The sequence below is a fragment of the Motacilla alba genome, chromosome 20, assembly GCF_015832195.1.
Source record: "Motacilla alba alba isolate MOTALB_02 chromosome 20, Motacilla_alba_V1.0_pri, whole genome shotgun sequence".
Taxonomy (NCBI): Eukaryota; Metazoa; Chordata; class Aves; order Passeriformes; family Motacillidae; genus Motacilla; species Motacilla alba.
In genome coordinates, this window is record NC_052035.1 from 13,666,585 (window position 1) to 13,691,104 (window position 24,520).

General features: G+C 45.2%; 1 protein-coding gene across 2 annotated transcripts in view; it reads right to left on the reverse strand.

Annotated features, from left to right (window-relative positions):
• Positions 1 to 24,520, reverse strand: part of TSHZ2 (teashirt zinc finger homeobox 2) — a 210,316-nt gene that overhangs the window by 34,275 nt on the left and 151,521 nt on the right. The gene's annotated exons all lie outside the window — the stretch shown is intronic.

Below are 24,520 nucleotides of genomic sequence, written 5' to 3' on the forward strand. Positions count from 1 at the left end.
GCACCTCACAAGGTGCCAGGACCCTGTTGTGGGTGCAGGATCTCTTTTGCCCATGAGGATTAATCCATGCTGGTCAATGTTCTCACCACCTGTGTCCCTCTAACACCTTGGAGCTCCAGGCCATGGGGAAGGTGTCCCCGTGCTGGGTACAAAGCAGGGGTGGCCTCAGTGCCAAAAGAACAAATTATAAAAGTATAAAACAGGGGACACAAACGGACAGGAGAAAAGAACATGAAATCAGTGAAATGCCACACACAGCAGAAAAGGTTGAGGTCTCAGCAAGGCAGAATTTAACCATTACCAGGCTGAATTAGCTGTTTTCATATTTTTCTTTTTGTTTTCTACTTTGCTGCAACTTTAAGACATGAATTAATTTCCTGCAGCACTCTGCTTTTTTCCTCTGCCAGCCAGGTTTTCAGATAACCCTGCTGCAGTTAAAGATGGGGTTAATAAAAGTGATCCAAGTTTGGAGATATTGGCAATTTGCATGGCAGACTGGGTGTGGATAACAAAGTTTATCTTATCTGTGAACTGACATGGAGAGGAAGGAGGTTCAAACTGTCCACACACCTTTGTGTGCTGTTCTCCAAAGCATCAGAGGATTTTGTTCTTGAAAAGATAACAAATTCCTGGCAGGTTTTTGTACCTGCAGCTACTGCAGAGCCAACACCATCCCATGTGCAGATGAAATTAATTAGCTCCATTTACAATCCCTGCAGCTGTGTGTGTACAGTCACAACAGGAGAGCAGCAGCTTCTTCCTATGTGTTGCCTCCCCATTTTCGAGTGTCTGCAGACACCTGTCCCTCCACCCTCACCTTTTGTGACATTCTAATGTGCAGCAGCTGAAATATTAAAGTAAAAACTGTCTGTGTTACGTTTTTAAGGCATTGAGCTCCTTTTCTTTCATCTCTCAACAGATTTTAACATTAATCAAGAGCATAAGTGCTACTAAAAAAATCTTTCCCTGGCACGAAATCTGTGACAGGTGATGAGGGGCTGGCCAGAGAGGCCACCCACAAACCCTCATCCACCTCCTTCCCTCCAAAACCCCAACGCTCCCAAGGAGTTAAATCCGCACGCTCCCTCCACTACACAGAAGAAAATAGATGTGATTTTCTTTACAAAAGAGCATTTCATTTAGGGAGAGAAAGAAAAAGGAAAGGCAGAGTTAACATAGCCATTATTCTCCATCTCAGGGAAAGCAAATCCTATTTTGCCTGTCATTACAGTAGGTAGAAAAATCCTTTCATCCAGTCATTAGTTGTAAACATTCCCGCACCGCCTGGGACCAGGCCTCTGTTTCCCATCCCGTGCCGAAGCCATTTTCTAATACTAATGTTTTATACACACATCTCAGATACATTGCGAGCTCCCCCAACCCCAAAGGCAACGGGGCATTCGTTTATACTAAATCAGAAGTGTCACCCTTGGCAACCTGCAGCACTGAAACATTTATTCGGCTTCACATTGCTGGCACTTAGAATTATTTCTTTCATGCCTGATAGCCGAATTACAATATGGCAGGTTTCCCCGGAGCCACTGGATCATTAGTGCCAGCTCACAACATACTTTCAACTGATCTGGCATTTCATGTACAGCTGCCAATCAAGAGCTGGGGGATGCAAATGAGGGTGGGCCATTGGTGTTCAATTACTGTACAGCGAGCGCGCCGCGGCTCTGTTAATGACTGGCAGTTGTTTTGCTGAGTGGAGGAAGAGCAGAGAACAGAGGCAGGAATTCCCTCCGGGAAGCCAGTTGTGAGTGCAAGAAGTTTTTACATTTGATTTCCATATTTATTCTTTTTTTTTTTTTCCCTCTTCCTTCTCCTTTCCCCCCCTCCGCGTGTTTCTAAACGCGAGGCCGAAAAATACTTAGCGCAGCTTGTTTTACAAATACACAGCCTTGTCAGTTCAGTCGATTGCCAAGGCCACATCAGCAGAAGATTAGGCTTTTTTTTATTATTTCCTTCCCCCTTTCTCTTCAAAATATATGCCTCTCTTCAGAAAGGCCCAAGATGTTTCAGCCTTGAGGGAGTTGGAAGCTCTACGGAATCCGTTATTATCGTCCATTTCGGTGATTTTTGCTGTCCTTTTCGCACACAAGAAATATGATGCCAACCTTTCCGTGACACACATCTCACACCATTTGTGAGCTCTTTCTGTCATGAAATACCTCTTGGAGGCCCAGACCTGCAGGGGTCAGTGGCAGGGAAGGATGAAAAACAACAGCAATCGTACAAAATCAGGAATTCTGCCTAATGTGTGGATATGTTACCGTGGGCACCGCGGCTGGCGGCGTCCGGCCCTGCGGGGATGCGTCACGCCAGACAGACCCAGGCAAACAAAGTGTGACAGAAGGGCAGGGTTTGCTTCCCCCCTCCCTGATGGCCAAGTTCAAGGAACAGAATGATACTCAGCAGTTTCAAATGGGTTTCACTCCGCGTTTGAGCATCAGTCACGGTGAAATCTTCAAGTGAAACTTGTGATTCATGAGAACAAAAAACCCCACGCAAGCCGTGCTCGTGTGACATAAAATGAACGTGGTTTGCTGTCAGCTGCTGCTGCTGCAGGTTTGTGTGTGGCTGAGCCCCACAGACACAACCTGCATGGGGGGTTTCTAACAAAGATGATGGCTAAATGGCAAATTCCTCGCTCTGTGCCAAATGGTCACTGCAAAGGTCACTCTGCAGTGACACAGAGGCACAGAAGGCAGCAAGGGACGTGTCTGGAGTCCACTGACAGGTGGCTGGGAGCCGTATCCTCAAGGGTTTGCTGTTCCCTGTCCTCTGAACCCTCTGCTCTCTGCCCACCAGGCTCCTCTTGCATCCCAGCTCCTGCTCGCGGTCCCACTGAGCTCCTTGGAGCTGGGCATGATTTCCTGCCTTTAACAGCCCCAGCTTTTCAAAATATGGTCACCAGAGACAGGAAAACCCAAGCATCATCACCGTTTCATTCCTCCCCATGAATGGAAAAGCAGAGAGATTTCAGTTTGGTTTTGGTTTGGTTCAGTTTTGATGACTGCACTCCATGGATGGGATATATTGCAATAGTTATTGCAATATATTGATTTAGTGCAATACTATGGATCTATGCCCGGCCTGCCAGAGCAGCTCTGGGAAGGCACACGAGGGTGATCAAGCCATGGGAGTGGAAATTTCATCATGGTACTTTGCTGGAAATGAAGGACCTCTTATAAATGTCAAGAACATTGAATCTATACCTGTTAAAATATAATTAAAAAATGAAGTAGTTCTTATGTCTGCACAGTAGCTACTTTTTAATGTTAATCACTGAGTTGCATTTAAAATCCTTTAAAAACAGGAAATTATGAGAATGACTAAATGCCTTTGTTGTTCTTTAGTTATTAAAGCACAGCAGAAGCCAATTAAACTTGTTTTTCTCAATGCTAAGTAATAAAGTGGAATGCTCCTTTTTTTTTTTTTTCCCTGTGAGCAGACTGCAGTCCTCCACATGGCATGATAGAAAACCATCCCAGAAATCCCAGGGATGGGGTGCCTGATGCTGCATCCTGGAGAATTTTGCGTGTGGTTGTACATAGGGAGCAATCTGTTGGATCTGAGAACTGAATCACAGGAAGAAAAAGCCATTTATGCTTGGCTCTGGCATGATATTCTTAACTTCAGGGATTATTTGGGAGGTAATATTCCATGAGGCTGTCCACTCCTAAATTACTTATCTGACATGGACTGATTTCTCTGCCCATGGAGAAATAAATGCTTTTCCCCTAAGGATGGAGGTGAGAGAATTCTGCTGTTTCCTCTCCCTGTGTAAGATGGCAATCGATGCCTCAATCCCTACAGAATAATTCCAAAAGACAAACTTGGTCATACCTTACTGAGAAGAAGAAAGGTGCTCTAGTGAGTACACTGGGGTGTGAAGAAACAGCCTGACACAGAACAAACATAGGAAAAGCACCCTGATGGTTTAATTTGGGATGGCAAGGCAGCTGTCCGACTCTGGGTTGAAGCTGGAGGTTGGTGCATGGTCCAAAACCCACGGCGGGGTCAGGATCCAGTGCTGATGACACCATGATGCAATTCCTGCACACCCAAGGCTTAAAGCTGGAATTTCCCCATGTGCCAGCAACAAAAGCAGATCTGTGGAGCACTCCCTAGACACCAACACCTCAAATTTTCTTGTCTAAGCTGAAATTTAGGTCCCTGAACTAGTCTGATCCACCCAATGCATCATTTTACAAAGCACAGCAAATAATATTTTTAACTTTATACTCGTAGCAGTTCTTGCTCGGTGGGCTCAGGATCTCTCACAGGCTGTTTTATTGACAATGCTTCCCCCAGGTATTTGTTACCAGCATAACAAGCCTTTCTCTGAACTGCAACGTCTTCATTTCTGACATCCTGCGCTGCCCACTACAACTGTGCTTCTCCAGAAGAAACCCTGGCTGCTGAACGTGTCCATTGCTCCTCCAGGACACTGCCAGTGCAATTAGCAATTTTCAGGTCACACAAAAGCACGGCCCAGAGACCACGAGTGAGCTGATTACAGAGTGTGCTAAAGCCACAACAGCCCGAGGCTCAGCTCTCCGCTGAAACCGCAGGGTGAAAGTGCTGGGATGACCTCCCAGATTTCACTCTGGGCCATTTTACCTTTCCTTGGCATCCCGTGCCCCACTGTAATTTTTTTCATGGTTTCCCTCACTGATGAGAAACAAGTTATGAATGTGCAAAATCCCAAAATCTTCCAGAAAGTGGAACTGTTGTTTCCTGGCCAGTCCTGCTGTGGTTTAACATGCCCTGCACAGTCCAGCCTTTTCCTTCAGCACAGCAAAACCAGGGATTCAAGGCTCAACAGCACCTGAGACACTCATTTGAAACTCATTTAAGCAGACAAGGTTGGGCATCTAGAATTGGAATTTAAAATGTACTAAGAAGAACTTCACAATGAAGTTTATCAGCTTTAACTCCTGTCAGGGAGTTCTCATTTGAACCAACCACTTGAATATGATGAAGGTGAAGTCTCCAATGCCCTTCAGACCTGTTTGCTCTGAGAAGGGCAAAAAGATGGCCAAGATAAAAATAATAATAAAAAAATTTCCAAGATTGAAAAAGAAGCCTAAAAAGATAATAAAAAATATTTGAAAAGAGACCACATATGCTGAAATATAATTTTACTTTTTTAGGTCAGAGTTTCATGTCTGCAGTATCATGAAATGAATGTGTTGGGAGAAATTTATCACCCTCAGAGCTTGGGGCTGTGGGTAACGTGTTCAATACATTGATCAGCTTTATCCAGATCGTATCAGTAGTCAGGCAATTACAACCCTGAAAACTTGAGAAAATGCTCTGCTCAATTATTCTCCCTCCCCCCAGCATCTCCCTTTTTGTTCCAAGATCAAATTTTCAGCAACACACACGGGCAGAAAAACTCCAAGCGTGGCAAAAGCGAGCTGGGAACACCCTCCCTGTTGGTGGGTGTGGGAACTGTGCAGGATTAATGTCTGAAAGCAGTGGCCACTGTGGTGGTCACTTCACTGCTCCTTTACTGCCTTTGTGCTTCCTGCAGCCTGGGAGCTGCACAAACAACTCAGGTGTGCAAATGAGATTGTAGGCAGGAAGATTTGGGGGTTTTTCTCAGTTACTTTAGACTTTAATTTTTTTATGAGTCTCTTGTGTCTAGTTTTGTTTATAATGCCTTGTGGCAGATCCTATTTGTGACTTATCATTTTAAAGCAGTTTTTGTATTTCATCTCTGCAGAATTCCCTCTGGAGGATGCTACTAAGGAGGCTAATCATGCCAACAAAGCCTTGTAGGAGAGGAACTCGGGAAAAGAAGCAGATTATGTTATTGCACATCTGCAGGAATGTCAAATTCACCTGGGCTGCCACAATACATGTCCCTCTTTTTATCTTTTTTTTAACTTTTCAGAATGGTGGAAATGATTCACAGTCACTCATGCTGTACCTCACTACTTCTCCTGACATGTAGGATGAGAGAATCAGTGAGAAGACTTGGAACAGGGAACTAAAACTGTGGTTTATGCACTTTTTGTCACAGAATCCTCCTCAGAATCTGTTGAACTGTCCAGCAGGTTGACAGTGCCCATCATGAGGCATCACACCCCAAATCTGTCAACGGATCAAAAAACTGCCTGAACACTGCAGAACACCTACCAGGAATCTAATATTCTTGTATTAAAGGATATGTGAGATTTTCTTGTAATATGACAAAAAAATTTCCATTTATTTTATGCAAGCACCGACTCGGTGCCAGACAAACCCTACTACCTTGTCATTTGGATCTAATTTGCCAAGAGTCACAGGACAAAAATTAAACCTGGCTCTGGTGTGCTTGATCACTGAAATGAAATTGTAGTTGTGCAACCTCCAAAACAGCTGCTAAGGAAACCCTGGGGTTTGGGAGGGAGCGCCCACCCACAGCAGCAGATCTGGGGCTGCTCCTCATCCCACGGCGTGTTCCACCCAGATCCCTCTGCCTGAGCTCTGCCCACTCCCTGCCCCTGGGAGTTTGGTGTGAGAAGCTCCCGAGAAGGTGGCAGTGCCACCAGCAGCAGCGTTGGCTGGGCTCAGCAGTGTTTGCAGAGCGCTTGGAGCACATGAATGGGAGATATTAAAGTGTGGCCGAGAATTAGCAGCGAGTAGGAGGTGATGCTGTGGGGAGACTTTGGGATCCTTAACGAGTGCACAATCCCAAACCTCAGCTCCCTTTGCACGGCCGCACTGAGGAAAAATCAGTGGCTAGCATCCCTTCCCCTGAAGGACAGCCTACTGCAAAAGTGTCATTCGTTCTTGACCCAGCCTGCAAAGTCAGGCTGCCTGGCAAAACGGGAGAGAGTTAGCATATCATCGTGGGGTGTGCAGCAGTGCAGAAGGATTTGACAGCCTCCTGGATGAGTTCTCTATTTACCAACTCCTCGATACTGACAGTGTTATGAAAGGGCCAGTAAACACAGCAGTGCTCGAGTTCTGGGGCACTGTTCTTGGCAAGAACAGGCACTGGGGCTGAGTTTTTGTTTCGTTCGACTCGTGTCGATTCCTTCGTGCTTGCCTAACTTGGGGAGGCAGAGCCTGAAAGACTTTCTGCAAAAATGTGAAAGACCAACTTATAATAGTGTCTAAAGAGCCAGGCCTGCCAAAAATATGTGTGCTCAAGGAGATTCTTAGCTGGTTAAATTAGAAAAGCTTTATGCTGGCTTATAGCAGAGAGGAGCTGGTCTATCAACTTTTCTTCACTGCAGAAGTATGATATTGTGTTATCAATTAGGTTATGCCTTAGAGCAGGAAAACAGAGTTTAAAAAAAAATCATTTCTTGGCTTGGCTTGATTCAGCCAGGAATTTGATTTAAAAGACAAACAAACAGCTCAATCTGAGTATGTTCATGCATCTTTTTTACAGGACAAGAACCTAAACTTGAAGGGTTATTGAATTCCTGCAACTCCTATCATCAGAGAAAACAAGATGCAGAAGAAGAAATGATTCCCAGACAAAATATTTTGTGTTATTGATATTAATGCCATTCTACAAAATAACTCTCCAAGTTCTCAGGTCTTAATTACAATTTTTCTATAGACTGAAGTACCAGCATTGTTCCAATGAATTTAACAGCTCAGGTGTCCCCAGGAGCTAAAGGAGGAAAGCTCTGAATACCCTGAAGGTTTATTCTCTGCTCTCCTGGTTGCAGACAGAGCCTGGCCTCACACTAAAGGACCTGGATGAAGTTCTTAGAGGCTAAAGGCACAAATGACCCATCTCAAACCAGCCCATGGGGCTTTTCTCCCCAAAGGTGGTCCCGTTTCAGCCTCACACCTCATGGCATGGAGAGGAGAAGACCCACCTGGTGAGCTGGAGGGTGAATGTTTGTGGGCTTTAGGCTCCTCAGGAATGCAGGGCTCTGCCAGACTGAGCTCTGTGTTTGCAAATTACTTCGGTCTAGAAGGAGGAGGAGGAACATACCAGCATTTTATTATTTAACTTACTACTGCAAACTCTCCAATCTAATAACTCATGGCATAATAATTCAGGATCTAGCCAGTCTAGGATGAGATAAAAAAACATCAAAGGCATATGGAGCATAGCTTTTAATTGCTCCAAGACTCCCCCCCATCTTTTAGCTCTGAGAAATGTCTATTAATAAAGTGGCCAGAAAGCAGACAGAGAGATTGTATTTAAAGACATTTCTAACAATGTTTAGACCTCAGCATGGTGACTATCTTAGATTTGCCAAATGAAGCCTCTAAATAAAATATTTCTCGGTCAGAATCTTCACAAATATGCAGATGTTTGTGAAGACGAGGACGGGTTTGCTCCTGACATACTATCAATTTGTCAGCCTATCCTTTTGCACTTTGCAGCAGCAAATATGGCTTTGTGTAGCAACAGAAGGACCATCTTTCATTTCAGCTGAAGGCCACATTCTGCAGCTCAGTCAAATGTTTTAGACAAATGCTCTTCATAAAATAAGGCAAATGTGTCTTTTTTTGGTTTATAGGAGGTCAGCTGCTATTCTCTGTCAATGGATTATTATCAAAGATAAAACCTTAACAAGCATTCTCTTTTTCTACTCATTTTTAGGGTCATATTACGATCCATTGAAGTTTTGTGAATCTGAAGAAAAAAATCAGCGACAGGACTCACCATCTGTTGCATAATGAAAGAGACATGTGAATAATAGAACGTCAGTTGAAAGGGTTGCAAGTGATCAAATGTTGTTCAGCACCTCAATAATATTTCCTCAGAAAAAAGGCTTGCTGCAGATATTTCTGCACTGCAAGTTTTCGTTTGTTTGTTTTGTTGTTGATTCCGTAGCTGGGAGTGGAACTGAGTGTATGTTATGCTATATATCTGTAAATATACATGTGTAATGTTGTGGGTTTCTCAAAAGTGGCACTTCTTGGGGCTGGTGACACGATCGTGGAGCCAGACAGCTGCTCCCTTTGCTTTTGAAGTCCAGGGGCTGTGCAGAATGTACATTTACAGCTCATTTTTATAGATGTGGGGTTGAATTCTTAATTCAAGCCCCAATACGCTGCTCACACAATCCTGTCTTACTGGGGCTCATTCTTTGCCATGAATAAAGAGCTGTGAGCTAATCCCTCAAAACAGCCCCAAATAAAGGACAGACCTGAGCAGATTCGAGGCCAAACCGGTTTCCCCAAAAGCTTTTTCAGGTTTGGAAGAAAGAAGCATGCAAAGAGCGTTAATATTTGATGAGCCCATCACCTGATGAAGCCACGGACTCTGCTTTACCAGAGATCCCTGAAGGCTGGCGGGGCAGCATTTCCTATGATGTTCTCTTAGAAGAATCGAGGTGATGTGAGTCATAGCTATCATTCCTGAGATGTCAGAGAGCTGATCAGAAAATAGCCAATACCAAATACTCCTGCAAACAGCACCACAGCACAGAGTCCCTCACAAGCCACGGCACCGTTCTGTTTCTATTTTCACCAGTATTTTATCCAACTCCCAGCATGTCTTTCCACACTTGTTCTCTCACAAACCATATTGTGCAAAGCCTACGTGCTGAATAACCTTTCCACAGATATAAATCCTGGCTTTTATAGCTCCATCAGAAGCAAACCTGAACAATGGAGGTTCAGGAATACAGATGCAGTTACAACAAGGATGACTCACTGCATCCCTCTACATCTATATCTTAAATTTTCCCTTTCTGTGCTCCAAACGTTCCTGTCCTCAGCCATTTTGCAAGAAGATGCACCCATCTGCAAAGCATTGAGTGCTAAAAACTTCCCTTCGTGCAGCAGTCAGGTTCTATTTATATTAACCACATTTTACTAATTCTCACTTTCCTTCTGTAGAAACCTTGATAAGGAGAAACCTTCTCCTTGAATATTCAATCACTCAAATTAATGGGCATTTTCTGGGAATGTTGTTGTTTTTTTCCCCTGTGAGTGCTGGCAGATCAAAAGTTCACCCAAGTATTCTGGTGCAATTTGTAGATGAAGTGCACGGAACAGGGGGCCTCGCTCCACTCCTAATGGCTCACAATTGAAATGCTACATTTTCATTTTCCACTGACAATGAAAAACACCAAGTAATATTCTAAGGCCAAAAATTATTGCTGGAACTTATGAGCAAGTCATTTCCTAACAGCTTTGTTCCTTGAATACTGTCTTATCAAACGTGCCCAGGATTTTATTGAAGTGAACTGTTCTAATGAAAAAGAGCATTTGATGAACAGGCATGGCTGCAAATTCAATTCCACTCCCTTCTTTCCAACTGGGTTCATCAGGAAAATAACCAGAACCACCCAGGTGACCACAGATGAAAGTATCTGGGTAAGATTTCTTCAGGATTCTTTTTTTTTTTTTTTTTTAAATTGTTCTTAAATTAGTTTCCTAAATATGGATGAAGGCATCTGATTTCTTTTCAGAAATACTGAGCCTAGAGCAGAATGCACACAAGTCTTGTATGTCCTCAAACTATCCGTTCCAATTTTTAAAAGTTCTTCAGAAATAACATTTTAATACCAAATTCTGATGTTCCATATGTTGGAAGTGAGCTTACCAATTATTACTGTTTTATTAGATTTAGTTCCCTCTTTGATCTCCTGCAACTCTGTGCACTCAATATCTCTTTCTCTGATCCAGATGCTCAGTTTCACCCCACTGATAGAGTTGTACTCCTATTACTTGGAATTTCTGTACTTTTGATCTCCCTGGTAGAGACAGAGACATAATTACAGGAACAGATCAGGCTGCCTGCCAGTATCAATGGTAAATAACACTGAATGACTCATAGTTTCACAGTTATAACGTGGTTTACACATTTTGGGATGCAGCTGCCCAACAGACTTAGCCAGAATGGATACACAAGTGCTTTTTTTGGGGGGGGGGGAGAGAGAGAGAGCAGGGGATCTGTGAATTAATCAGTATAGGCCTGTCCTCTGGCAAAGAGCTGAAATCAGACAGGAAGGACTCTGTTGCAAAATTTTTTAGGGTTTTTCCCCCAAATTAAAAAATTACCCACATAAAAAACCCCAAACCAAACATCCACTCGAGACCAAACCTGGTGTAGATGGGTGGGATTCCCTGGCACCCCTAAATCCAGCTCCAGTTTGGGCGGGTTCAAGCTTCCATTTGCCCATTAGAGGAGGGATGGGGAGCCTTGGTTCTGCCATGGTTGTGGAGCTGGGGCTGCAGGGGAGCACTCAGAGGGTCCTGGGGGGTTTAACTTGGGGGTTTTAACCCCAGCAGGGCTTTCCTTGAGCTCCTTTGTGCTGGGCACATGGACTGGGAGCCCCCCTTGAACCAGGTCCCTGACCCTGGACTCACTGGAGTGCAAGGGCAGGGCAGGAGCAGGTCCCAGCCCCAGCTGGGAGAATCCCTCTGCTCTCTGGGCTGCCTTCACCCTTCTCCTCAAGCATCTACTGTTTGCTCAGTGTAGCTAAACACTGATAAGAAAATCTGGGACTTACATCAAGAAGTCATTTTTAAAACTAAACTATTCCATCAACTCCTCAAGAAAGTGAACATGTGTGTCTTAACTTCTTAAATCTGTAGCAAGATGAAACATAAATTCTTAATTTTCCTTTTTTTGTTTTAATGTCACTGGTGTTTATAAAATTCATCTCAACAATGCTGTCAATTAGATATTATTATGCTCTCTAAAGTGAGATGCTATCTCTGCTTTTCCCAAAGCAACAAAAACACACATGCTGAGGCAGTGCAAGGAACTCGGAGTTTATGAGCAGCAGCAGCTGTAGGGGGACAGGCAAAGTTAAATCTGGTGCTTTGGGGCATGGAAGAGACCACTGGGAGGGTCAGGAAGGACCTTTTTTGTGATACAGAACCCTGGATAATAAGGCAGGCACACTCTGGGGGGGCAGAAAGCTGTCACAATGCAAAGCAATAGGTACAGAGTCCATATCATTAGGTATATATTCCATATAAATAATTCCACAATATTAGGTATTCATATCATTCCATATAAATAGGTACATATTCCACATAGCACTCCATGTTTCCATATAATCAGAAAATGCTTTGGGTGGGGAGAGACCTTAAAGCCCATCCAGTGCCACCCCTGCCATGGCAGGGACACCTTCCACTATCCAAGGTGCTCCAAGCCCTGTCCAGCCTGGCCTTGGACATTTCCAGGGATGGGCACCCTGTACCAGGGCCTCCCGACCTTCTCAGGGAAGAATTTCTGCCTTAATTCCCCCTCTTGTGAAGCAATCCAAAAATGGACTATTTCCCCCGAGATTCCCCAGAGCAGTGTGCTCCCACGGGCACACACTCACCTGGGAGCTGGGAGATGCAGTTAAAACATTTCACAACATCGGGAGGATTGTTAAACCTCCTCTCCAGTGTTTGAATGAGGGAATAATCATATATACACAAGCTATAAATTATGTATCTATAGCTGCACAGCTAATGTGCGTGTGTCATAAACGCACACCCTGGGTGTTAAACACACACGGAAAGCGTTAGACAAAGTTGGGTGAAGGAACCTCCAAAAAGTAGGTGACATCTTGGGACACCTCTCACAACCCCTTTCCACGGCGCTTTCCATTCTGCTGATGGCCAGGATGGCAGCAATGCCCAGAACCCGGGGCCACCCGGCCCGGCAGGCCCTGCCCTGCTCCAGCAGCTCCACAGCAGCCCAGGGAGAAGCTTCCCCTCCGGGAGACTGCCAGGCACAATCAGATATTTACTGTACTCCTCAGCGAGATCAAACCCACACGCAGATGTCACATTTCTCGAATTCCATCAGTAGCTGAGGCAGGCAGGCTCTGGAAGGAGGCCACTGGAGCTGGAGTTCAGGGTGTGCGGGCGTTGGAGGCCATCCCCAGCCGGCTCTGCCCTGCACCCTGAGCCTTTGTTGTCTCCGCAGTGCTGATAAATCAATCCATCAAAAAATTTCCTCAGTGAAACTCAATCAAGAAAGGTCATGTCAGCGGGAGAGGAACAGATTAAATTAGCATCAAATTAGACATGGAAAGTGAGTTCTGTCAAAATCATCACAGCGCTCAGCACAATTAGAATATGTTAATTATGCATTTCATTAAGGTAGTGCTCTTTGAATGCGAGATGAAATGTCAGTGGTGTAGGCATCCGAAAAAAGGAAGATTGCCAGGCACAACTTTCTCTAGACAATGTGTGACACCTTCATTAACATCAAGAATCACAAGTCTGTCTTGACTTTTTTGTAAAGTATTAAACCGTTAACTGTTTGCTGGCTCCCCGGGAGGGAGAGCAGGCAGCAGCCCCCTCTGCCTGGGCTCCAGCCCCCGTGCCCACCCTGCCCGCAGCCCTGGGCACCTGGGGGTGTGTGCTGGGCACTGCCAGAGGGGCTGGCAGGAAATGAATCCCGGCTGGATGTGCCCTGCAGGCACTGCTCAGGTGGGGCTGAGCACAGGGAGAGGAGGGGGTGAGATAAGGAAAGGATGGAAGGAGGGGAAAGGGTGGAAGAATTTTATTTTGCCTCTAGTTCCAAGATATAATCAACCTAAAGGGGAGAGCAAGGGAGAGAAAGGAGGAAAAAAAAAAAAAAAAGCAGAGATTTGCAAACCTACATTTGACAAACCCTAATTTGGGAAATTATTTTGTATATCAAACATCTTTGATTCCTAATGATGAGCTGTTTTTCAAAGAGAAGAATGATCCCTGGTGAGCTTAGGAGGGAAGTGGAGCTACATAAAACACTACTTATGGGCTTTATTAGATGTCCTATCAGATGTCAGGTTCATGGAGAATTAAGAGAAATTACACACTTTCTAGAACATGAGAAAACAGCCAACTTCTGGTGGCTTGCTTGGATCCTCCTGTGCTCTCCTGGGGCCCACGGCTGGGGGAGAGTCACACACAGCCAAGATTTCTAAAGATCCCCTCACTGGGGTTTCCTTGCCTGAATGAGGACAGAAGATTTGCAATTTGCTCTGGAAGGAAGGGGCAGTGCCTTGCAGAGCCCTCCAGCATCCAGGCAGTTCTTCAAGCCCAGAGGTTCCTGTCCTTGGGCTCCCTTCATCTCCACAACCCACAGACCCTGTGCTGTCTTACTGCCACGGGTGACAACAGGGCCAAACAGGGGCTGCCCAGCATGAGAGAATCCTGCAAACCATGCCTCATCCTCAAGAATTCAGTTTTAAGCCCTTTAGAAATGGAAAAACCCCCTCACTTTAAAAGTACAAATTGACTTTGTGGCACCTCCACCTTTCCTTTTGTTGCTTCAGAGGACGTGGTGGAAATCACCCTGTCACGATATCTGAACTTACAGAGCAGCACCCTGAGCCTGCCACGATGTGCAGCCCAAAAAATTGTTCCAAGATGCTTTGTGAGAAACAAACTTGATCTGTACAAAGGTGCTGTGCCCACAGAACACGGCACACGTGGGACAGGGACAGGGACACTCTCCCATTTATTGGTACAGATGTAGAAACAGGCACCTGGGTGTCCACCTGAGCTCTTGTAAAGCAATCTCCCACTGTCCATGAACCTCTCCATGTCTGACCCATCTGTTTCTCTCCCTGGCTACAAACTCCAGCTCTGTGCTGGCATTTGAAACACCAGAGGACTGAGAAAATGGTTAGTGGGACTAAGAAAAAAAAAATTCATCATGTTTTTAATGAGCTTTTCTTTGGTTTATTGAAGCTTTTGTAAATCCTCCCTGAGAATTGGAAGTTGCCAAATCCCCTCCCCAAAGAGGAGCTGGAGCTTCCAATGCCCCCAGGACTCACTGGGATCCAACAGCTCCAGTGGAGTCAGAAATGCCAGTGAGTGAGCAGGAGCCAGGGCCTCCTTCAGCACACTTGGCTGGCCTTGCAGCTCTCTGAATCTGTTTGCACTGGAGCTGGAAAAAAGAGATCTTTATCACTTGAAAGCACAGCTCTGGTCCCAGAGCAAGCTGGCTCTGAGATGCTGTGAGTTCTGCTCAGCAGCTCAGAGCCAGGACTGGGAGGGCTCTGGGCTCTCCAGGTGTCACACGTGTGGGACAGCTCAGCCTCCTGAAAACTCCTTTTTTCTCCTGGGGAAAAGCTTTGCCGGAGAAATTCCTCCAGGTGTGAGGCTGCAGTGGGAAATGACATCCAGGTGCTGGATCTGTGACCCAGGGCAGGGCAGGGCAGGGCTCTGCTTGCACAGCTCCCAAACCATGAGGTGTTCTGGCTGCTCCCCCTGGACCCCAGCACGTCCAGGCTCCCTCAAATCCACTCTCAGCTTCTTCAAGAACCCCAAGAAAATTGAAGGCACAGACAGAAAATGGGCTCTGCCCTCAGGCAGCCCCTGGAACCTTGTGTGACTGCCCCAACATCTCTAACCACAGCCCAGCCCTGGGCAGGGCCCAGCTCCACTCACACACGAGCAGGAGTTCTGGGATAAACGGGATCAAAGTACGGCTACGGACATTCCATTCAGTGTCCAAAGTATTGGCACTATCATCTGGCTCAAAAATAAAAAATCAATTTCTTGAAAATGAAAAAGAAGCAGTCTCCACCCGGATTTCTAAGAATTGTCCTGTTTGTCCCAAAATTAAATGTATAGCTCTACCTTACAGTGGGATTTTCTTGTTGGTTGTTTTTTTAACACCTAAAAACTTTTCTTCAAAATGTGAATTCAGGGTTAAATCCAGAAAACATCCTCATTAAGTACCTTGACAGAACAATTTCTGGGGTCTGTGGGCAAACTGCATTTCCCATCTGGACACTCCTGGGCTCCAAAATCTTTGCTCACCCTTGGCTTAACACTTCTTTTGTAGTACCAGGGATCTGATCATATGCTCTGCTTCATCATTTATGTGTCAGCACTACTGCTGGGGTTAGAGGGCTGCAAATTAACATAATTGAATGATGAATCCAGCTCATTTATTTCAACTTCCCATCACGATGGGAGGAAAAATAAAAAGCTAAAATAAGTTTCAACCATGAACCCTCAAAAATTAGCTTTCCACCTTTAATACACATTGGAATTGGGGCTCCTTGCTGTTGAAAATATGGAATTAAACCAAAGCTGCCTCCTGTCCTGGTGAAGGATGGATGTTAATGGATTATTTTTGGAAGGAGGAGTTGGGCCATTTTGTCCATCTCATGATTCCCACAAAAGGCAAAATATTAAATAGAAATATGTCCACAGGGGCCTCACTTGAAGCTTCAACCAGGCAGCAGCAAACTTTGCCACAGCATTTGCCTTGGACACTTTAATTCACTCCACTCCCAAGCTGGGAAAATCAGTGTAGAAGCCAGGCAAAATGGAAAATATTTTTATACTGAAAAGAGAGAAGTGGAAGGTATGGAACGGTATGAATCCTTCTTAGGAGCTGTTTTGTTACATGAACAATTCACCGCTGTACATTTACCAATGTTCACGTCTCTTCCAGGTAATTTAGGAATTAACCCGGAATATTTCATTGTTGTCATTACTTTTTTTTCCTTTATTTTTTTTCAAAATCTGGAAAAACAATCAATGAAAACTTGTTTTGGTCCTTTAGAAGTGTACAGGAAATGTTGTGAATTTAATGTTTTGTTTTGTGTTACAGGTTTTTATTTCATTAGGATGTTAACAACTGGAGGCTGTGTCCTCCAAAACTACACTGAACCCATAATGCCAAACAGCACCTGAGCGCCAGAAATTTCCAGGAATATCATCACACGCTAATATTTGTTTGGACTGAAAATGTACTTTCAAACAGAACAAAAATACCTGATTTTCTACCCTAACTTCATATAAACACCAACTGGGCTGCCTCCAATTAAACAGAGTGCCTCAAATGTAGTTTCTATTAGAGAGAAACCTCTTGAATTTGTTTTTCTGCCAGGGACAGAAAAACATTCTCTTGTCCTCAGCCTGGCAGCCACCCCGTGGGTTGGAGAAAAGGCAGGGAGACATGGCCTCTGCTCCTGGGATGTTCCCATCTGGCTCCAGGTGACAAGAGAGATGCCACTGCTCAAGTTGGAGGCAGAGCTGGGAAGGGTTCCCAAGATCCAGGCAGAGATTTACATCTATAAATAGTTATTTTAAGAAAACATCTCATTCATTTACACAACTGTGGCAGTCCTCTTTAAATTCAGTAAACTGCTCTGCCCTGTGGTGAGGGAGATGACAGAAGAATTCAAATCAGGACAGACATAATTGGTTAATCAGAGTTTAAGGAAAATCCTCTGCTTCCTAATAAGAGCCGGGATGCTGATTGCCAGAGCCCCTGCACGGGGTGCACCTGCAGCTGCTGCTCTGCTCGGCACAAAAACACCCCAGGAACTCCAGCTGGAGCTCAGGGAGGGACCTGGAGCTGGTTCCTGTCCCAAAGATGCCACAGCTCAGTGCAGGGACACAGCACAGCCTGGGCAGACAGCCGGGGCAGGGGAGCAGCCGGGAGGGGATGGAGGGGAGGAGAGGTGGGCAAGGATCAGAGCTGCCCCAGGTCACTGGCAGTGCTGTGGCCACGCCAAAGCAGGAAGGCTTGGGGGATTCCCTTTAGGGCAAGCTGGCACAGAGGCATTTGGAGAAGCCATCAGGTTTGTGGGATGGCACAGGCGGCACCGCAGAGGTGTGCCAAAGCACAGCACCCTGCCAAGAGCACACAGTGCCCTTGAATCCAGCGGGCAAACAGAGCCGGGGGGGACATCCACCACTTGGACCCAACTGGAGTCACCAAAATAACCCTTAAAATGTGCCAGCAGGCGCCTTTGCCAGCTGGGAGCTGCTGTGCCAGGCCAGGCTGGGAGCTGCTCCCCACACCCCAGAGCCCAGCAGACACTCCAGAACAGCCCCGCTGTGGTGCTCCCCACACGGTCCCACTCACAGAAGCCTCCCCCACAATAACTGCTGTCCCCTTGCTGCCAGGCACACTGCTCCCCCTGGCAGTGCCCCCAGGCTGGGCACGAGGCTGTTCTCCTCAGCAGCTTCCCTCAAAGCCACTCCACAAACAGCTCAGAGCTGGACTGTCCTTTGAGCCACGTTTGTGCTTGGGGACACAGAGGAGCCTTTAAAGTTCCTCCTGCAGCCGTTCAGTGCTTTCCATCAGGAGAACATTCCTGCTAATTAATTTTTTGTCAAGCCCTTCTCTTTCACTGGGGTTCACACTGATGCAGGACACCTTACCTGTCTGAATTTTTTTTTCCCTCCTTTGAAAACTTTTTTTCACCTTTCCAGTAGAAATGAGATAATTAATTGAAGTAATCTCTCAGTAAAAAGGTATCTCCCTGCTAGAGAAGCTTTTTCTTTACTTTTCATCCAAAGGCCCCCAGACATTCAAATCTCAGAAGTTTTGAGGGGAAAAAAAGTCTGTAAGTAATAAGTTTTCTCATTGGAAATTTTTTTTGGTAAAAAATAGCCACATAAATTAAAACCATTTTCAAATGCCCCTCCTGACATGCACACATGTGAAGTACACACAATATACCAGTCCTAAAGTGTCTTTGCAATAAAATTTCCCTCTAATCCAGCTCGATTTTATATAGCTGCTTCCAAAGGGCAGTTAATCCTGCTCTGAAGAACAGAAAGCACTCAGGAGTGCACTTGAGGAACTGTTGGGAGCTTCCATCACCTTCACAGCCAGGAGCTGTGTCTCATTTTAACAGAATGTTATTATTTTACTGCTAAATTTGGCCAACAGAAATACCCAGCTCAGATGCCCTCTCAGCAGGGCTGAGGAGCTGCCTCTCGTGGAGGGATGCCCACCCAGCAATCCCAGCCTCACTCGGCTCCTGAGAAGCTGAACACGTCAGGTTCTTCCAGCTCCATGGCACAAGGTGGATTTCCAACCTCCAGGTCATTTTTGTGGCCTCCTCTAAGGTTCCTTTTGAATATTCTCAGGTACTCCAGGAACGTGGACATTTCACATCAGGACCTCATTAAAGCTTCATGGAAGAAGAGAATCTGCTCCTGGCTTGCTGGATTTGATTAGTAATTTATTATTAATTTGGATTTGTTTGATTAGTAATTTATTATTCATTTGCTTTTTACACAATCATTGCACCCTGAAGCCGGTGCAGGTGACTGCTCACCTCTCTCTCTACCTGTGCCTTGGAGTGTTTGGAACCATAGCTAAACCCACGTGCTCTGTGCCCACAGGATTTGCTTCATTTCCCATGAATTCTGCTGGGCTGAAGCCCCTTAACCTGAAAATCCCTACGCTCCTACCTTTTGTCCTGGTTTTCACTGCTCCACCATCCCCAGGTCCCCTCGGGGCCCTCCCCACCTCTATTTGCCACCTTTGCTTGGATCATTGGCACAAAAACCGGATTGATGCGAGCAGCTCACGCGGGGATCCACTGATGAGTCAGGATTTCAAACACCCAGCAATGTTCAACCACCTAACGAGGCCAGACAGCAGCTGGACTGAGTTAAATGCCCTGGAGAAATCCAGGTACACCACTCTGCCCCAGTTCCCCTTCTGGAGCAGAAATGCAATCCTGTCAAGAAGGCAGAATGTTTACATGACAAGATTTGTGTTCCTTCCTGCTGTCATTAATTGTATTTTACCCTCCAATTCTTTGTTAATAAGGTTTGGGGTTAATCATGATGTTTTACTTGGAATCAGGGTCAGGCTAAGTGGTCTGCTGTTCCCTGGAACCTTTTTAAAGTACGGGTTAGAGGTTGATAAGCTCTAAGGGACATTTAAGGTCCTTACAAGAATGATTTCCTGTAGTAAAACATCAAAAGTGAAATCTTGGTGCTGCTGAAGTAGATGGGGAAATTCTGATTTGCCTCAGTAGTGAAGGAAAGATTTCACTGAAAACTGTAAGGCTAAAAAAGAACTGAAAATACGAACACTAAATTTAGCTTAACACCAAAAAAGAACACTAAATGGGAAGTGCTATTTTCCTCAAGATCCTTCCAGCTGTGAAATAAAATGTCAAAATTTTGGTGGAAACCAGAAAAAAAGAGTTGAAAATCCAATTTCTCATTGAAAAATGCTTTACATGGGAAATTTTCAATCAGGGAAATTTCTACTACTGCCTCTGACTACTCCGGTGCAATTCCTGCCTGAAGAGTCTGCAGTCCCTCTCACAGCAGTAGATTCCCTACAGCTCTGGCTCTTCCAGCTCCCAAACTGGGGCCATTTCCCAAGAGCTTTTGATCCACAGAAATGTTTGTCATCAAAAACCCAACCAGAACAGCCACTCCAGACTCTGAACCAGAATAAAAGGTAATTTGGAGCACAATCTAAAAGGAGAGTGCAAAAAGGAAAAAGAGAGAAAGAGGAGAGAAAGAGAGAGAATAAAGAGGCTGGAGGGATTATTTATGAGAAATTAAAATAGTTTGAGTGATACGTGTTCCACACATTTGCTCAGTTTCACTGAATGTTCTCCAGCTGCTGGAGTAAGAGACATTTCACCTGTAGAAATTTGCTTGAATATATTTATATCAACATATATCAGCACATATTTATATGCCTGCATACACACATGGGTTTGGCTGAGGATTTTTGTGAGATATCACCGGGATCACCTTCAAAAAAAAAAACAAACCTCTACAGCAAAACATCTGCGCTTGCTATTCCAGATACAGACACCCAGGAGAGCATAAATTTCCCTGAATAGATGTATTGTTTTACCATTTATTTCCTCACTTCCTCAAAACGCCTGCTCATCTGAATTTCCAATATATTAGCTGTATTTGGTGTGTGCACGGTTCCCCTTCAGTACACCGGAGCAGATTAGTGCTCGTTGCCTCTTTCCTTGCTTCTCTTCAGATCGTTACACATGACAAAACAACTGTCCTAATTACAGCAAGTGTTCCCAGCTCTGTCACCGTGACAATTACTGCAATGAGGGCTCAATATCTGCAGCAGACAGTAAAGTATTACTGCAGTTGTGCTTGATAGTGCTCAATTGTCCCCTGGAGGATTCTCCCGAGCGGCTTTTGCCGTGGGGCGAGGCTCCCCCCGCGCTTTGCTAACAGGGTTCAAAAGGTGACACTGGGGGTGACCAAGGGTGGCTGGGGGAAGGCACAGGTTTGGGGGTTCAGAGGAGCGCTGGGACACGAGGGTGGGGTTTTTCCGAAGCAGCTCCTCTCACTCGCAGCCAGACACCTTCCTGCAGCACCAGGAGGAATTCTGGAGATATTCCCTCCTTCCCCTGCTTGCACTTGCAGCCTGACAAGCTGCTGCTGCTCCAGGTGGGGCTAAAGACCAGACCCAAAGCCATCCCCTCCAAAATCCCACCCCTGTGCCCCTCAGGAGCCTCAGAGCTGTGAGGGACAGCGGCTGCCCTGTTCCTGGAGGATTTCTCGTGTGTTTGTTTGCTCACACGAGCTGATCCATGCAGACCCTCAGGGATGGCCCTGCTCTGGCAGTCCCTCCCCAGGGACACTGGGCACCTTTAACCCCACTTGTCTCCCTGTCAGCCCTGCAATCCCAGCTGATCACACAAGGGGTTGTAGCTCTTTCCAAAGGCAATATCTTGACCTACACCACACTCCCTTCATCCTCAGTGATGAAGCTGATGTTCTCTGCATTTATAGTCCATTATGTTCCTGAAGTTGATTCATTCAGATATTCTCCTTTTACAACCCATAAGCTATGCAGAACCAGGAGCTGTGTAACCATCTCACTTGACCAGAAGCAGGGCCCTAATATTGAATATTGATCATGGGAGGCTAATGCTGCCACAGTTAACTTGGCATGACCTGACCAGAGTACTTAAAGTCTGGATTTCTAATTTTCCTTGGCCGGGGATAAAGCAATATCTTATTTACCAGATAACATCTTTATTATAAGCATCTTGCACAGCCTTTCCACTTCAGCCCACATGGGTTTCTTCTGCTCTTGGCATGGATCAATGCAGTCAATATTTCTGACTGCAAAGCTTTGTATGACTTACACATATTTAAAAGGATAAATCCCAATCAACAACTCCTCTGCTTGAACATAACCATTATAATCCTTATCTTTGATCCTTTGGGCTACAGCAAGCAGGGAAAGGAAGGAGTACATCTCTCCAGCTCTCAGGAAATAGTTATGATGACAGCAGGAGATAAACAACATTGCCTGGCTTTGCTGGCTGGAATTTCTCCAGCAAAACCAGTAAGTGGTGCTGCAGTTTCATGAGTCCAAACTGGCCAGCAAGCCCTCAAACTGGTGTGACAACCCCTGAGGGAGCAAAATGTGCAAGAGCCCTGGAGCCAAGCTCCTGAGCCTGTCCAGCACCGAGACTTACAGGAGATTTGTGTCACGCGAGGGGAAGTCGAGGCGCATCAGAAGAAGATCTCCATGATGATATTCCCATCAAAGGCAGGGGAAGAGGGTCAGAGCCACAGCTCCATTTAGCACAACTCAACTTCTTTACCAGATGAGACGAAGTTCCATAAATCAAGCTGGGGATCTGCCTAAGTTATGTTTAGGGAGTTGAACTTAATCACTCTTAGGGTTGCTTTAGTCCTGTGAATTTCAAATGCTACAACCAACCTTTCTCAGCACATGGAGGCCACAGAAGTTCAAAGCAAGCACATTTCAACAGGAGGGTTTCACTTTTGAGGGTTAAGTTGTTGGCCAGCCCCACATTTTGCTGCTACACCACCAAATCCCACTAATACAGATGCAGCTTGTTCTGCCAAAAGGGTGGTTTTACCAGTGAAGTTTTTACTAATTCCCTAAATGAAATAAGCTTCATCAGCAAAATCACTTTGGTTTAGTACAGCTGAACCTGTGCTGAAGGTTGTACCAACACAGAAGAGCTATAAAAAATAAAAGGAATGACAACCCTCACCAAAATTATTGTGCTGACAAAAGGTTTTACTGACTTTAGGGTTCCTTTGGAAAAAAAATTACCAGAAAAGTCAAGTAGGGAAAAGAGAAAGGCAAACAGGGTGGGAGGGCAGGGGAAAGAATGAAAAAATTATTCCTTTTGGCCCAGTAGTCAAAGAATTTTCTGAAGTTCTTGCTTTGCTCTGGAAACAGCCAAACAACTTCAAAAGGCATGTTTGTTTTATTGAGAGATCTCAGAGATCTTTTGATACGGTGCCATGGGTCCCTGTCCTGCTCACCCCCAGGCAGGGTGAACCAGCTGAGGTCAGAGAAGCTCCTCCATGGGAAAAGGACACGAGGAAAGGACCAGGCCCTTGTCCTCAGCGAGGCTTTAACCAGAGCTGAAACCAAAACCGAGAATTTGCCAAAAGGGGCAGCAGCAGCACGCAGGAAAACCTGCCCTGCTCCTGGTGTCAGAGTCAAACTCCATCAGAACCTGCCCTGCTCCTGGTGTCAGAGTCAAACTCCATCAGAACCTGCCCGGCTCCTGGTGTCAGAGTCAAACTCCACTCAGAACCTGCCCTGCTCCTGGAGTGCAGGGGGCAGAGTCAGACAAACTCCACTCAGATCCTGCCCTGCTCCTGGAGTGCAGGGGCAGAGTCAAACTCCACTCGGGCTCCTTTGTTCAGCCAAGGAGGGAACAAAACTGCAGCAACTGCAACTGTCATTAGTTTTGTTCTTTTTTCTTTTAAGTGTCTCCATTTCTCATAGAGTTTACACTTTTATAGGCAGAAAAACTTTCTCTTCTGCAGAGAGCATCCAAAATGGTCTGTGCTTAAGTTATTTCACACATATTACACTGACACTTCCCATACTATGCAAATATCAGCATCTTAACACTGGGGCATCTCCTCACTATTTGCATTTATAGCAGACTTTGGAAGATTGAGTTATAAAAAAAGAGGCTGTCTTTGAGTCATGCTTAGTCTAAACTGCTCAACGAGGTAACAGTTTTCAAAACTGCAACCATAAACCAGATAGTCCTCGAAAAAAAGAAAAAAAGAAACAGCAGAGAGAAATAAAATTGTATGGACATCTTGTGCAGAGATTATTTCTTAATGTGTGGATGTAAAGTACTCAGCAGAATGGATGTTTCTGCTGCCTTTGGTTCCCACTGCAATTCAAACCATTCGAATCATTTATCACAGAAAACCTCAGCCCTGAGAGGAGGGAGGGAATAGGGGCTGCAGAGTGAAAAGCTCTTTTGACCTAATCTCTGTTCTTATCCCCAGGAATGAATTTCAGTGCTGAAGCTCCAGAGAACTGCAGCAAAACAGAAATAATTCTGGTTGATTTTCAACTCCACTCCTTGGGCCTCTCTCTCCCCGTTAATTGGGAATTTTGGCAGATCACAGAGCCAATCTAACAGGTTGTGCCACCAATGTTATTTTGTCTTAACAGGATAGTATGGCCTCAGAAACATTCCTGATGACACAGAAAAATGTTTCCCCTCTGGTTTAAACACCCAAATGATCTCTGAGCCTAAGGACATAACCCAGCGATGCTCACGTGCTGCACAGACCAAGATTTTTGTAATGCAGACTTTTCTCAGAAATTAATTTATGACAAAGATTGCCTGAATTGAGCAGGAACTTTTACATCTGTGGCAGGGTCTAAAAACAAAAAGGAAGGGAGAAAAAGAAGAATAAAGCCACATTGCCTTAGCAAAGCATTGCTCAGGCCAGGGGCAGACACAGCTCCCTGCAGAGACTTCTCTTCCATTAAAAAAAAAAAAAGTGATTTTTGAGCTATAAACTGCAGAAGGGAGGTAAGGATTTGACAAAGGAAACCAGATTCTGCTTAATTTTAAGGAAATGAACA